This window comes from Condylura cristata, unplaced genomic scaffold (genome assembly GCF_000260355.1).
Source record: "Condylura cristata isolate star-nosed mole 26May11 unplaced genomic scaffold, ConCri1.0 scaffold00008, whole genome shotgun sequence".
NCBI lineage: Eukaryota > Metazoa > Chordata > Mammalia > Eulipotyphla > Talpidae > Condylura > Condylura cristata.
The window spans coordinates 49,534,142-49,547,750 of NW_004567109.1; positions in this window are offsets into that span (position 1 = coordinate 49,534,142).

Sequence of the window (13,609 nt, forward strand, 5' to 3'; positions counted from 1 at the left end):
TTCACCAGAGACAGAGTGGGGAGCAGAACATGAAGATCTACTGAAAAGCACTGCTGAGCAGGCAAAACAGGAGGTCTGCTGTGCCATGTGGATAACCTGGTCAGGGGTCAAACTTAGGTCCTGTAGGGTTATAGTGCTGAGATTTAACTCCTAAGCCACCAGGGAGACCCAGATGTTAAAACCAATAAACTGATGAACCTGTATTGAATTAATGCACTGTGGAATGCTGTTAAGGATGTTGACATAGATATTGATGAAAAAATGTAACAGGTAGTCCAATATAATTGAACAGACCAAAATATTTATTTGCATGCTATGTGGAAAAACACTGCCTCCTGAATCTTTTACACATTTCTCTGTTATGTGCTTATTGAAGCTATAACACCAAAATGCCTTACATATGTCTACAAGGCCTGTTTTTCTTAAACAAGGCCTGTTTAGTGATGGTCAATTTTTAAAGTTTTCTGGACGATTTTCAAAGGCATTTTTGAATCATATCAGAAATTTAGAAGGGATAATCTTAAACAAACCCAATATATGAGCATAAGAGCCTAGTAATAAATGATCAATTTTTGAATAGTTCCCTTAATGTTTTTCATAAGCATTTGTAAATCATGTCAGAACTAAGCTTTTTAAAGAGTATTTTGGCAGACACAGTAACGTGGCTTTTCTGCTTGAATTCATTAGGCAATGAATGACTGATTGTTTTATATTCTCATAGATAGGCTGACAGTTACTGTAGAGAACACCCTGGAATAATAATAATGATAGGTATCAGAAATATTGATTAGATGAAAGATCCAGGTATGTTTTTCTGATGAAATCTTAATCTTAGTAAATAGAGGGTTTTTGCATCAAAAGAGTTACTAACATAGAGTAAATTTATAAGAATTGCTGCCTAATAAAATCTCCGATAAAATGATTTTGTCCTATACTAATTTTACATATCACACTGAGAATAAAAGTATCCTTTAATAGAGGCTTCATGTATACCCAGCTCTGTACCAAATGTTATGTGATTTATTGTGCTTAATCCTCTCAACGATCCTCTGAGAAGGATACTCGTTATCCACTTTTGCAAAAGAAGAAAAATAATTTGTTGAAGCTCTCACAGCCTGTGAGTGGCTGAGCCTGTATGATGTTTATTTGGTTCCGGAGTTTGAGATTTAACAAGCATGTGCCACCTCTGGTTTTACTCTAAATTCCAAGAATATCCTTGATATTTCATGTACTCTTTCTGCTGGCAGAAAGGATTTGTTTGTTTTGAGCCTTTTATGGAACCATAAATAAATTGGAAGAAGTGACTCAGAAGAAGATACCTCTGGTAAGGGGTCTCAGAATTTAATTAAAGTGTCTCAGCAGAAGACATCTCCGTTAAGGGGTTCTTTATTGGGAAAGAAATTTTGAGCGAAAGTGAGCGTCATTAACTTTGGGGTGATCAAATATAGTTTATCCATTAGCTTTGGAAATAAACAAAAGGTCATCACCAGGGAGTTGTAGTAAGGAAAAAATTCAGAATGTTTGGATTCAAGATGTCAAATAACACTGGCTTACCCAGTTAGCAGTGTCCACAAAAATGAGAAACCATTTATTCAGGTAGATACTTTTTCTCTTTACAATAAAACCATAATAATGAAAATGTTGTAAAAAATAAAAAAGAAAACATTGAGTTAGACTTTTAAATAACAATACTGTTTTAAGTGTGCATGTGTGTGTGTGTTTCAATATTTAGGTTTTTCAAATTCATAGTCTAGGTTTAGTTTGACTAGAGGTCAATTCTTTTCCCCTGAAAAATGAAGAGTAAGACTCTTTATATTATTGTATATTGTTTTCTTCCAAAATGTGTCTAGCAGAGCCCTAAAGTGACGGATGCAACAGCAGAAGAGCAATGTGGTCGGGATTCCCTGTGTGTTAAGTTGTTGGAGATACAGCCTACTGAGGCAGGCACTATACTGAGTTTTATGATTAATTACGTTCAGTCTCACAATTGTCCAAGTATTATTACAAGGAAAAACTAAGTACTTCAATTCAACCAATTACAAAGTGGTGAGTGGACATTGAAAGTCAGTGGCTTGCCTAGTCCAGTGAGCACGTTTACCTCTTTGTTGGGGAGTTCGGAGACCCTCTGACCTACAGACACCCACACTACCCTGCGCTGGAGCCTTATAGCTGTTATAGAGTACCAAAGGCTGCAGCCCTGACCTTTAGAGACAGTTCATTCATTCTCAGAGAGAAAGGGGTGCAGAAGGGACATGAGAATTTGTACCGGGGCAGCTACCCCACGATGGACACTCTCTTCCTCCTGCCCTGCACCTGAGGCTGCCCTAACAGCAGGCTTATTTGACCCTTGGCTCCTGTTCATCTTCACACTCTCTCTTCTATTTATTTCTCTTTGATAAGTTTGTTTTTCTTTTCTTTTCTTTTTTTTAGACTAAAATGATTTTTTTTTTAAGATTTATTTATGCCTGCAGAACTGGGGTACAGGCCAGAAGTGCAGTGGCGGCGAGAGGATTCACCAGAGACAGAGTGGGGAGCAGAACAGGCCGGCTGAGGGAGAGGGTCCCTTTTCCTACTGCTTTAAAAAAATTACTTGGTTTTAAGAACTATTTTTATGTTTCTTCCCCTTTCCTCAATTTTAGGCTTTTTCCCTACTAGACTATATGTTTTGATCTGTGGCTTTCCCTTCATCTCTGTCTTCTGTTTATTTACTTCTATTTTTATTTTATTTCTTTTTAAAGATATTAATTTATTTGTTTGTTTCGGAGTGTAGACAGAAGGTGCAAGGGATGAGAGGATTCACAGGAGAGAGTGAAGCAGAACAGATGAATCTACTGAAATGCACTGCTGAGGAGAGCAGTAGTAGAGAAAGGGGATGTCTGCTGTGTCATATGTGGCTTTAGCTCCCTGGCCAGAGATTGGTCTCAGGCAGTCCTGGTGACAGTGCCAAGACCTAACCACTAGGCCACCAGGGAGGGCCCGTATGCTTTTTTGAAAACCTTATATCTGATATTAATTTTTAGTTTTAACCTTTAATCTCTAGTAGAATATAAGCTTACTTATATCTAAATTTCTCCTTAAGTATACACTATTTAATTACCTTCTCATTTTCATTTTACCCCTGACATACTTTAATAAATTCAAAAGTTCCTGCGTTTCCTTCTCATTTTCTTCTCTTAACTTTCTTTCTTCCTAGTCAGCAAATGTGGATAGCCCCCACATTTCTCAGCCCCACAAAGATGGTAGCATTGCAAAATTATCACCAGCGTTTTAATCTTACTTGTAATTTTTTATATTTATCCCAATTTTAGCCTTCATTTTATATACGATATTCATATAAATAATTTAATGAAGTAGAGGTATTATAGTTATGAAATGTTGGATTCACATAGACACAGGTGTAAGCCTTTACTCTCTCTTGGGCAAATTATTTAACCTCTTTCAAAATGTTTCCTCCTCCGTAAAATTGGAATCAGCCTACCTTGCCAAGGGTTGCTGTGCAGATTAGAAGTAATGTATGTAAAGTGTCTTATACATGTCTGGCACATGGCAGGAACCATAGATAGTAGCTGCTTTTTTTTTTTTTTTTAAGGAAGATACTGTGAGTAGCATTAACATCTCTTGACTTAAAGTTTCAGAAAAATAATCAGTCATCAGGACCTTAACTGGATTGCCATTATCTCCCTCAAGTCATGAGGTCCAGCTACACCAGTAACACTTCTTGAGCAATGCTCCACAACCACCAGACTTCCGCTGTGAGGGACGGGGACTCAAGGGACAGCTCTGCTTTCTGCCATGATGTGATCTAAGTTAATGAGAGCAAAGGGGAGCCGGTCTCTGTGTCTCCTCCTACAATATGAATTTAGATAATTAAAACAATATTTATCTTGTGCACAGAAGTATGTCACTCAGTTTTTCTACTTTTCTATATTCCTTCTTCTGCCTCCTCATTCTTCTCTACAAAGCAATAGGGAAGCAAAAGTTTTCTTCTTCCTTTATGTCATCATTTGTAATAAATATTTCTTGACTAATAGTATGTGTTTTCATGTATAAAAGTAGGTGGTAGGGCAGAGAAATAGGGATATCCCTGCCCTTCAATTAATATTGAAATAAAATGCTTAACATATTCAAAACTGCTTTCGGTTAAGTTCTATGTTTAAGCCTTTCTTGGTTAGGTTAATTTATTTATAAAGTTATTTTATTAAAATACTCCAATTTTGTAACAATGGTATGTGATATATAATATTATTATCTGTACTTAGCAGGTGCAGAAACAGGTTTAGCAAGGTGAAGTCACTGACTGGAGATTAAAAATCTAGTTACTGGGGGATAACTGGATTAAAAAGATGTGGTAAATATACACAATGGAATACTACCCAGCAACCAAAAATATAAACACATGCCTTTTGTAGCAACATGGACGGAGCCGGAAAAGTTCATGTTTAGTGAAATAAGCTAGAAAGAAAAGGAAAAATACCGATGGTTTGACTCATAGCAGGAATATAATGGACCAGGCAAGAAAATAATAATAATAATAATGAACAGCTATATACCAGAGACATTTTTTATGGGGGTGGAGTGGGGAGTGGGATCAAAAACAGAGGGGGAGGGCAGTGCACTGGACTATAATGATAGTGATGGCACATGGGTGATTTGGTGATGGGAAGCCCAAGGGGATTATGAGTGAGTTGGAAAAATGCACAAAATGATGTAAAAATGAAGTATTACATTATTCAAAAAAATATATATAGTCACTGGGAAACCTGATGATTTCATCCTAAGGACCTTGGAATAATACAAATGACATTGCTTGAGAGGAAATCACATTTTAAAAGAAATTAAATGATAATATGATAAAACAAGATGTTAAAGTCTTACTTATTTTAGGGCACCAAGGAGAGAGAGTCAGTGCTGAAAAGAAAACAGAGAGTAGGGTTGTATCTGGGTTTTGAGGGATCAAAAGAGCTTTGCTAGCTGAACAAAGTGGAAAAGAGAAATCAAGGGGGTATGTCAAGTTATGTGCAAAACAAAACAGGTATGAAAAGACCTGTTTAACAAGTATAAAAAGATATATTTTACAGATATGAAATTACCTGTAAAAGGTAATTTTAGTGAGAAGTCCAGGGTGACTGGAACAAGAATATGTCTGATGAAATGTGGGGAAACAGTTCATGAAACGACTGGGGAGAAGGAATGAGGTTAAATTGAAAGGGGTCTTGATATCCCTTTAAATGGTCATCAATACTTCTTGGGTGTGAGAACTGATGCCTGAGCTTTTTGCCCACATTGGAAGGAGGGAAGGGAGGAAACGAATGTTAGTGCTGAGTGAGTTCTCTCGTGTGTCTTTTTAACTACTTTAAATAAGTAATGCTTCCTAATTCTTAGCCATACAGATAATAAGAAGCCGTTATTATTAAAATTATTAATGCTTTCACCTGTGGTATACAAATTATGTCCCACAATAAACAGAAGAACCAGGATTCAAATGTAGTTTGGCTTCAAAGCCAGAGCTGAGAAGGGTAAGAAGGTGTAGGATGCTAAGGTGAGGAAACTGGTCTCACCAAAGTGTAGAGAAAGACCTGCTTGTGGAAAGCATGTCTGAGCTGGAGACCTGAATAGTGGCACTTGTTTGATGTTCTGGTGGGAGAATGTCCAAAGCTTAAGCTGCAGCAAGTAATAAGGCTCTGAGTTATGAATGACCTTGGAGAGTCTAAGGCGAGGAGCAAAGACAAGTATAGAAGGAAATGACATTTTAGCCAGTGCAAGACAGGAGGTACAGAGACACCTTCAATGTTTACCAGACCATTTTTCTTTCAATGTTGCTGTTTCATAATTGACTGAATTTGTCTCTTCTGTGGCATAAATGTGGTGATCATATAAAGGACATGACAAGACAAGTCATAAGTCTTCAAAACTTTGTTTTGTTTTGTTCGTGTTCTTCCCTGCTATTCCTTCCAAGACAGCTGTGGAGCAACCAGGAACTGTCAGAGGAGGTCAGTATCTTGGGAAAGAAGATGACTGACTCTTATTTTCTCAGTTTCCTGTCTGTTATTTTTCCCTAAAACTGATTGCAAATTGCCAACTAGGTTTAGGAGCTGTCATGAAGGGCATCTGGGATCAGAATCCTTTGCACATTCGTGTAGCAGATGTGGCAAGGGTCAGTGTGAAAGGAAAGAACAAAAGATCAGGAGGCTCAGTGAATCTTTACCAGGACACATCTAAAGTCTGGAAGTGCATTTCCCGGAATGCTCGAAGTCTGTCAAAGTGCATTTCAAGTGAGAAGACTGCCTGTTTGGGATTAGTTCTTACCTTCGAGACTGGATGCTCTGCACTGTTTCAAGGTGAGACAATGTTATGTGCTGCTCGTCGGATGAGACTGTTCTAATTATATGCCTCCCTGATTATTGTTCTGCAGATTGATTAGAACCATATTCAAGACATTTGTAGATCATAGTTCCTGGACACTTCTATATGTTAGCAAATCAAGTATGATTTATCCCTAGAATTATTGGTTAGGGACGGCTTCTTTTTTTCAATGCATGTTCTTTCTAGCTTATAATTTTAATTAGCGCTTGCTCTCAGTTCACACTGAGAATAGGGATGATTGTCACTTCAGCACTGATGCAGAGCGCTAGCTTGTAATGCAACTTTAACTTTTGCATTCAGACTCCTTAATCAATGCTAGATATAGGGTAAGAGAAACTGCTGAGTTAAAGTTACAATGCAAGAGGAAATTGAATAGCACTACAATTTAGGAGGTGAATTTGAATTAGATGACTGATGGGAAGCGCTGAATTTACCAGTCTAGGTATCCTTATCTATCATGCCCAATTCTGGGTAATGATCATCCTCTTCCATCAACTTTCTCATTTATAAGTGCCCACAGCCATAGGCTAGAGAGAGCCAGGTACAACCAGAGAGACTCTAAAGTCAGTCTTTTCTATTGGTTGCAGTTCCTTGAGAAAAAGGAATATCAGCTATGTGCTATTGTAGCAGTGTTTGCTGCTTGGATGGCTTCACCATCTTACTTCCTGCCATATAGACACATCAGAAGTGCTAACTTTTTCTCTCTACACAGAGGGACGTAAACTGAGCTCTGCTTGCTATCTCTCTACCTTTGACTGTGGCAAATGTCTGTAGGTGAAGGAAGTACAATTGCTTCCTGAAAATGTAAAATAACTTTAAGAAAAAGCTGCTTTGAATTTCTGATTACCCTTTTTCTACCAAAGATAATATTGTATTGTTTCTTGAAAGAGCTAGTATCTTGAACAAGATAATTATATTCCTCTTAATACCCAAGTAGAATTTTTCCTCTGTGAAATACAAGAGCACTACCTATTTCAGAAAGATTTAAGTTCAAGTTTAATCACTTCATCTCTGAACTTCAAGTGAAATTTAATTATCATCGTCTTGACATACATTGACTAATACACAAACAGTGCCAGAGAAAGTGCAAAGTGAGAATGTGGGCTAAGGAAAATAAAGAGCTGAGAGAGGAGTTTGACAGAAGTTTGGGAATTTCGAGAAAGCAATTTGTTTTTGCAAGTTCAATCTCTTTTCTTCCTAAAAATGCACTTGGTATTAAAATGTAATATTGCTTGACATTGAAAATATGAATATTTAACAGTAACAACTTGATGCAGCTTAAATGTTACTGTTTAAATGTTCTGTTAAATGTTCAAATGAATTTTGCTAGGAAGATTTACTTTCATGAAGTGAAAGGAGGTATTTGAAATGAAGTGGAATCCGTGAGGATTTTTATCACCCACTAAAGCCCAAACCGGCTTTTTTTTTTTTTAAATCATGGCATTGAACTGATTTTCAGAAACCCAGTCTAAACATTCCCCTAAACAGTCAAGTAAAGAATTTCCTTCAGTAAGATGAATTTTTTTTGATACATTTTGGATTAGTTATTACAATTGAGGTATTCCATAGAGCCAACAGGATATACACACTCACATCTATGAGTTATTTTAAATAATTAGTTTGTATGGTTATAGAGGCTACCATCTACAAAAAAACTACAGGGTGGGTAGGCAACTGGTAGACATTACAGCTTGAGGTTGAAAGCCCTCCGTCTGAAGAATTCTTTCTTGTTTTGTCCTATACAGGTTTTCAGCTGATTGCATAAAGCCAACCACCCCATAGAGGGCAATCTGCTTTACTCAAAGTTTACTGATGTAAATGTTAATGTCATGCAAAACACACTCATGGAAACACCCAGAACACTTGACCACAATTATGGACACTGTGATCCATTCAAATTGACATAAAATTGATCGCCACAGTTATTAATAATTGGTCTTCTAATATCTATTTCTACATTCAATTTGAGCCATTTTCAAAGTAGTATCCTATTGCCTTTTTATGGCTTTGCTTTTTAGACTATTTTGCACTTAGGACTATTTATATCAGAATAAATAATAATAGCTAATTGAATGGGTTTAGGAATAAGGAAAATGTTAATGAACATATAATTTGTATGACATAGGCTGGAGACAATTACAATAAGTTGACCCCATAGAGGTCCCACTGTTCTTCCCATATTTTGTCATCTCTGAGCAATAATTCACCAAGCCTCAGCTTAATTTCTTTCCCAGAAAGGAAAATAAAAGGAGAACCAATGTTTATTAAATGTCTATTACTTGCACAGTGCTAAGTCCTTAAACACATTTCAATTCAGGTCTTAAATCCATCCTTTCTTCTTCATTTCTGTTACCACTGCCTGAGTGTCAGTTCTATCACATCAGCGTCCCATGGCAAGCCCTGCTGCACTTTCCACTCTCTAATATTTACTTTATTAACACCAGATGTAAGTTTCCCCAGATTTTGCTTGCAAGTTTCTACTCCCTTGCTTCCCAGTGACAGAAAAAATAAAATTTCCTGTCTTGGCATTCAAATTTCTCAATAATCTATAAAATAACCATTTATTATTGATAATAATACCCCCCTCGATAATAACATCTAATCAACCTACTCAAACTATACACAGGCACTTCTACTCCTACTTGTGACTGGCTCTGTAGTCATTTCTGGGTTACTCAGGGTTACATTCCAAACCTCAGCCATCCTGTGCTTCTGTTTACCTAGATTTTACCCAAATCATTTCTCAAGAGTCCCAGACTTCCACTCACCATCACCTATAGTTTGAAGGGCCTGCTAAACAATTACTGTCTCTGCCAAGTATTTTGTCCCAGTGTAAATGAAAATTATTTCACACTCTATTTCTTTTAAGATCTATCAATCTATCTATCTGTCTGTCTATCTATCTATCTATCTATCTATCTATCTATCTATCTATCTATCTATCTATCTATCTATCTATCTATCTATCTATCTATCTACCTATCTATGCATAGGGGAATTGTGGTGTAGACTAAATCCGGGGTTGAGAGGATTTGCCAGAAACAGAGTGAGGAGCTGAACATGTGGATCTACTGAAATACACTGCTGAGGGGAGCAGTGGGATAGATAGCAAAGGTCTGCTATGCCATGGGGATCAGCTCCCTGGCTGGGGATTGAACTCAGGCCACAGTGACAATATTGTGGCAGTGCTGAGACTTAATTCTTACGCCACCAGGAAGTGTCCTGATTGAACAGTAAAACCTAAATTTGTCCCTTAGGACTTTTTCCTGAAACAGTGAAATTTAGTCTTTGGTTTTCATGATAGATTGAGTCACAGGAATCAGAAGACCATTTTCAGGAGCCTCTCATTATAATTCTTAACTTTTAGTAGGTTTCATGTGGTTTGATCCTCAAATTCACATTGGACATTTTCAAGTTTAAATTTGTTTTAGAGAAGGCCTGTTACAGGAAAGAATAGTAAAAAGTCAACATTCCCTAACCGGCTGTTGCTAATATCAAGAGGCTTATTATCTAAGGTCCAGTCCTTGCTTTTGGAGAACTAAGCCCACTCTCACAATTATTACTCTTTCTGAGTCCATTAAGCAAATTAAATAGTGAAGAGAAATTTGAAATGGCAGTAGTACTTGCATTATGGAAGATAAAAAGTTCTTAATCATACACATTTGGTGACAAAATTTAGGAAAAGCTACAGTGTTAGTATGCCCTAGAGTCTGTTGCCATTCATGAACCCCATCAAACTGAAACAACCCTGATATTAGCTGATCTTCCTGAGTTTAGGATAGCTGTTAGGCCTCACAAGTGTGCCCCTAACAAAGCAAATGATTGGGGCCAAAGACATTTACTCTTTGAGTAAAAGAAAAAAACAACATGAACCCATGATAAAATGTGATAGCAATATGAAGGGAAAATGTCAACCTTTCAGTAAACAGTTTTAGTAAAAAGTTATCAATTCCAATTTTTAAAAAATATTTTTATGTGTGCATACAGAACTAGGGTACAGGCCAGAGGTGCAAGGGCAGTGAGAGGATTCACCAGAGACAGATTGGGGAGCAGAACAGGCAGAATGACGAAGCACACTGCTGAGGGGATCAGTGAGCGAGACAATAGAGGTCTGCTGCCATATGGGTCAGCTCCCTTGGTGGGGATTGAACACTTGCTGAAGTAGCTGTGGCCAGCTTTGCAGCACTGTGCTTCAACCAGCTGTGTGACCAGAGAGGGCCCGATTCCAATTTTTGAAGATGAAAAATGTTCCAGAGATAAGTAGAGGTGATGTTCACATGTGAATCTACATAATACCTTTGAACCAAATACAATGGGAAATTTTATAATTTTTATCATAATTTAAAAAAGTAATTGTGTTATTTCCCCATGTTCAATTACTTACTCATTTAAAATAAAACCTATTTAATAAAACATTTATTAAACTGATCAAAAATTAGTATAAAATTGGCCCAGAGATTAACTGAAACATTTTTTCTAAACAGACCTTTGGTATATATAAGAACCTAATGTGATATAATATATATATAGCTGTGTGTTTGTGTGTATGTATACATACGTATATATCTATATATCTATATATCATTATCACTGGATTAGTATTTTGACTTTTTCAAGTCTCACTTGAAATAAGCAAGCCAAATAAAATCTATGTTAACATTCAAAAGTTTTAACATTCAGAAGTGTTAATATTCAAAAGTTAAATACAAAAATGGGAATTGTTTTTTAAGATTTGTTTATTTATTCATATAGAACTGGGGTACAGGCCAGAGATGCGGAGGATGAGAGGATTCACCAGAGACAGAGTGGGGAGCAGAACAGGCAGATCAACTAAGTACACTGCTGAAGGGAGCAGTGGGCGGGTCAGGAGAGGTCTGCCACGCCTTGTGGTCACCTCTGTGGCAGGCGGGGATCGAACTCATGCGGAAGTGGCTTTAGCTTCTTAGTGGTGTGCTTTAACCCACTGCGCCAAAAGGGAGGGCCCAAAATGGGAATTTTTAAAGCTAAAGTGAAAAGAGGTTTGGAAATGTAGATCTTATAGTCCTAAGAGCAATGAAAGAAAATATGGCATAAATATGCTGAAGACAAAGCTACATGAAAAATAATAAAAATGGTATAAGCTACCAATAAAATAATAATAAGTTCATATTTACCAATAGTGAACAGCTATGAATTATTACAAGGAAAAACTGATCAGTTAGTAAACTAAGTAATTCCAACATCATAGTACAATACCTAAGTAAAGAACCTGACTTACTATATTTGCTAAATTCAATACTGAAACCAGAATTTATTGCACTATTTTGGTTTACACAAATTTATGTGGGAAATTTCTGGACAAGTTCAGTGAAGAGGCACAGAGATAATTAGTTTATTAAGATTTACACAGAAAATCCAAAGTAACTGATACTTATATTTAATCTAAGAAAAGAGGTACTTAAATCAGTAAAAATATAATTATTAATATATCAAAGAATGCTAAATGGTTTAATTTGCACAGAAGAAAGGGAAACAGGAAGCAGATCTTACAGGGTGATTCATATTACAGGGAAGGCATTTTAGCTATTCTGAGACACCAATTTTGCAGTAGGTTATGAAAGATGGTTTTAAAAAATTTTAGATGCTTTTCTTTGAAAGCAGAAAAGATTTCCTTCTGTCTCAGGTGCTGCTGCTTCAGGTTAGAGGCTGTACTAAAAACCTTCTCAAAGACCCCTCTGGTATTATGATTACAAATGCAGGCTCTGCAATACAGCCTTTAAAAAGCTTTTTTTTTAAAAAAAAATAACTTATTTATGTATATAAGAACTGGGGTACAGGCCAGAGGTGCAGTGGGGAGCAGAACAATTGAGCTACACTGCTGACAGGAGCCGTGAGCAGGACAGGAGGGGTCTGTTGCACCATGTAGGACACCTCCCTGGCCAGGGATAGAACTCATGCTGCAGTGGCTACAGAAGGCTTCACAGTGCTGCATTTTAACCTGTTGTGCCACCAGGCAGGGTCCTATAAAGCATGTTTTAAACAGATCTCACTGTTCAATAAAACCAGTTTTCATGCTCTAGGCTAAAATATTCCTTACATCATGTAGTCCACTTACAGTTCTTGATCAAGCAAAGGTAACACGTTATTCACTTTACCAAAACAACTTTTTGAGGTGTGTTAAAAGTAGGTTTTCCCTAAGGGTTTATGAAGCAGACCAAATGAGATAACAAACTGAAAATGCTTAAGATGGAGCTTGATCACAGGAGGTACCTCAGCAAATAAGACTTAGGATACTAACGGAAAATATAGTTAAATATATAAATGTGTGTGTGTGTGTGCGTGTGTGCTTGTGTATGGCTAAGTATATACATGTATATATTCATATATTCAGGCCTGGGTTCATATTAGTACGATCAATAATACTAATTATAGGGTTGATACAGATAATACTCACGATATGTTAGATACTTATTAGTAACTGTGGAGAATGTATTATTGTTATTGTTATTATTATTATTATTATTTTTTAATATTTCAACTTCTTTTTTTTTTTTCATTTATTTATTCGTGCAGAACTAGGGTACAGGCCAGAAATGCGGAGGGTGAGAGGATTCACCAGAGACAGAGTGGGAAGCAGAACAGGCAGATCGACGAAGTACACTGCTGAGGGGAGCAACTGGGCGGGTCAGGAGAGTTACGCCACGCCATGTGGTCGCCTCCAGGGCAGGCGGGAATCGAACTCATGCGGAAGTGGCTTTAGCTTCTTAGTGCTGTGCTTTAACCCGCTGCGCCACCAGGGAGGGCCCTGTTATTATTATTTTTATTAGCCTTTTCTAAGAAGAAGAAACTAAGACACAGAATGTTTAGGAAAAAGAATGTGAAGGGTTGTTATAATCAGTGTAAACAACTTGAGGACCTTTTGTGGGATAGTTGGGACACAGCAATTGTTTTGTTTAAGGGGAAGCCTTTGTGAGAAGTGTTTATAGCATTTGTGTAATTCTTATTTCAGTACTGATTAGGTGCTGGAGGTGAGAACTCCAATCTTGAGGTATTGAAGAAGCTGAACTGTTAGGTAGGAGAGAACTGAGTGGGAATGAGAAGAAGGACTTAATTTGAGAGATTATAGGGGAAGGATTTACAGGATTTGATTCTTCATTATTGGTCCAGTAAAGGGAAAATGACATTAAGGATATTTCCTCTTTAGTAATTTAATAAAGAAAAGATGATATTTCTTGAATAGTATCTACACACAGTTGACTGTAATTTC